At 41.0% G+C, this 3,071-nt stretch overlaps 1 non-coding gene across 1 annotated transcript; it reads left to right on the top strand.

Moving 5' to 3' along the window:
• Positions 1-1,904: 1,904 nt before the first annotated feature.
• Positions 1,905-1,977, top strand: trnav-aac. Its single transcript has one exon. It is a non-coding gene; the product is annotated as a tRNA-Val (tRNA).
• The last annotated feature ends 1,094 nt before the right edge of the window (positions 1,978-3,071 follow it).

Below are 3,071 nucleotides of genomic sequence, written 5' to 3'. Positions count from 1 at the left end.
AAACAGAAATACCTTATTTACATAAGTATTCAGACCCTTTGCTATGAGGCTCGAAATGGAGCTCTGGAGCATCATTTTTCCATTGCTCATCCTTGAGATGTTTCTACAACTTGATTGGAGTCCACCTGTGGTAAATTAAATTGATTGGACATGATTTGGAAAGGCACACACCTGTCTGTCTATATACGTCCCACAGTTGACAGTGCATGTCAGAGCATAAACCAAGCCATGAGGTCGAAGGAATTGTCCGTAGAGCTCCGAGACAGGATTGTGTCAAGGCACAGATCTGGGGAAGGGTACCAAAAAATATCTGCAGCATTGAAGGTCCCCAAGAACACAGTGGCTTCCATCATTCTGAAATGGAAGAAGTTTGGAACCACCAAGACTCTTCCTAGAGCTGGCCGCCCAGCCAAACTGAGCAATCGGTGGAGAAGGGCCTTGGTCAGGAAGGTGACCAAGAACCCGATGGTCACTCTGACAGATCTCCAGAGTTTTCTCTGTGGAAATGGGAGAATCTTCCAGAAGGACAACCATCTCTGCAGCACGCCACCAATCAGGACTTTATGGTAGAGTGGCCAGACGGAAGCCACTCCTCAGTAAAAGGCACATGACAGCCCGCTTGGAGTTTGCCAAAAGGCACCTAAAGGACTCTCAGACCATGACAAACAAGATTCTCTTGTCTGATGAAACCAAGATTGAACTCTTTGGCCTGAATGCCAAGTGTCAGGTCTGTAGGAAACCTGGCACCACCCCTATGGTGAATCATGGTGGTGGCAGCATCATGCTGTGGGGATGTTTTTCAGCGGCAGGGACTGAGAGACTAGTCAGGATCGTGGGAAAGATGAACGGAGCAAAGTACAGAGAAATCCTTGATGAAAACCTTCTCCAGAGCGCTCAGGACCTCAGACTGGGGCAAAGGTTCACCTTCCAACAGGACAACGTCCCTAAGCACACAGCCAAGACAACTCAGGAGTGTCTTCGGGACAAGTCTCTGAATGTCCTTCAGTGGCCCAGCCAGAGCCCGGGATTTGAACCCGATCAACATCTCTGGAGAGACCTGAAAATAGCTGTGCAGCAACGCTCCCCATCCAATCTGACAGAGTTTGAGATAATCTGCAGAGAGGAATGGGAGAAACTCCCCAAAATACAGGTATGCCAAGCTTGTAGCATCATACCCAAGAAGAATCGAGGCTGTAATCGCTGCCAAAGGTGCTTCAACAAAGTACTGAGTAAAGGGTCTGAATACTTATGTAAATATGATTTTTCAGTTTTTATTTTGAATGAATTAGCAAAAAATTCTAAAAACCTGTTTTGGATTTGTCATTATGGGATATTGTGTGTAGATTGATGAGGGAAAAAAACTATTTAATAAGGCTGTAACGTAACAAAATGTGGACAAAGGGGTCTGAATACTTTCCGAATGCACTGTAAATGGTAATGATTTGTTTAGCATAGCAACCATTGAAAATACAATGGTTAGAACGAACTATAAGCCCATTTGGCTAACAACTTCAAAATCTCAGAACTAACAACTGCCGTTTGCCCGGACTATATTGTATGGTGGAAGGATGAAATTAAATTAATTTACTCAATAACGTTTTTATGAAAACATGTCGTTAATCTTTTTTAAAAATATGTTGACAACCATTTTTCTAAAAGCAATAAGGCCCTCAAACCCGGGAATGATCTAGAATAACAATGTCCTAAGAGCTGTTTCCCCGGCCCTTGGCTTCCCCTCAGGCCTAAGAACAGCCCTTATTCAGGAGTTATTCACACGATAATTCCCCGGGTTCTCAAGCCTTATTGCTTAATTAATGGACTAAGTAATTTCTGACTTCATTAGGTTCTGAGAGCACTAAATGTCGCACCCAGGAAAACTCACACCCTGAGTATTGACTAATTAGGTTTCCGTAGTGTAGTGGTTATCACGTTCGCCTAACACGCGAAAGGTCCCCGGTTCGAGACCGGGCGGAAACACATCTTAACAAATTAGACAGTAAGCCAATGACAGAAAATACAGTGAAAATCGAGTATTCACTTAGGGCCCGATCCTGATTTAGGAATTTATGCCTTTCCTATGCATTTTCAGTATTTGGTATTCAGACTGTCCTTTTTCAGTCACATAACGCACTCTGCAGGTGTGCTCGCTTGGCGCTCTGAATAAACTCAATTAAACCGCTGAAAACTCTCCTACTTGCTGGTCAACAGATTTTCTCTTGGAGTTTTCCTTCAATGGGTTTTTCAGTACATTTATCTTAAGCCATCCCTTTAAATAGGGTGTACCTTTAATTTGAATTTTGTTGACATACTCAATAGAAGACATTCAGAGAACGGGGTCAGATAATAGGGATCAATGAAGGAAAGCCATCTATGCATATTCGTCTCCGTTTTAGCACCAACTGGTAGATTTCAAAATACTTTGACCTTGTAGATTATTTAGGCATATTCACATTTTAGGGTTAGGAAAGTAAGTATGAATAATGAAAAATGTTTTGGAGAGCCTTTACACACAACATATATTGATGAATAAAAAATACAGTGGTTTGATTCGTCCTGAAAGTTGTCATATTCAAGTTCAAACCATAATAAATGTATGTGGGAATTACTGACGTGGCTCCCGGTAGTGGCTAAAATGTAACATGATAGAAATGGTCAAATAAAACTGTGAAAAGCCGGGCATATAATCAAAACATTTTAAAGCGCATACATCAACTCGGCAGGTTCAGCCCTACAGAAGCCTATAGATTGGGTCTCCAAATTTCATCTATGCAAATTATGATGGCACACAATTAAAATTCCTTTCTAACCAGCTAATCAAATCATATCAAATGGTATTTGTCACATACACATGTTTAGCAGATGTTATTGCGGGTGTAGCGAAATGCTTGTGTTTCTAGCTCTAACAGTGCAGTGATATCTAACAATTCACAACAATATAAAAGTAAAATAATGGAATTAAGAAATATATAAATAAATCAAATCAAATCAAAATCAGTATGAAAAAAAAATGTATGCACTCACTAAGTGTATGTTGCTCTGGATAAGAGTGTCTGCTAAATGACTAAAATGTA

The sequence above is a fragment of the Coregonus clupeaformis genome, unplaced genomic scaffold, assembly GCF_020615455.1.
Source record: "Coregonus clupeaformis isolate EN_2021a unplaced genomic scaffold, ASM2061545v1 scaf2889, whole genome shotgun sequence".
NCBI lineage: Eukaryota > Metazoa > Chordata > Actinopteri > Salmoniformes > Salmonidae > Coregonus > Coregonus clupeaformis.
This window is presented reverse-complemented; position numbering and strand designations above follow the sequence as displayed.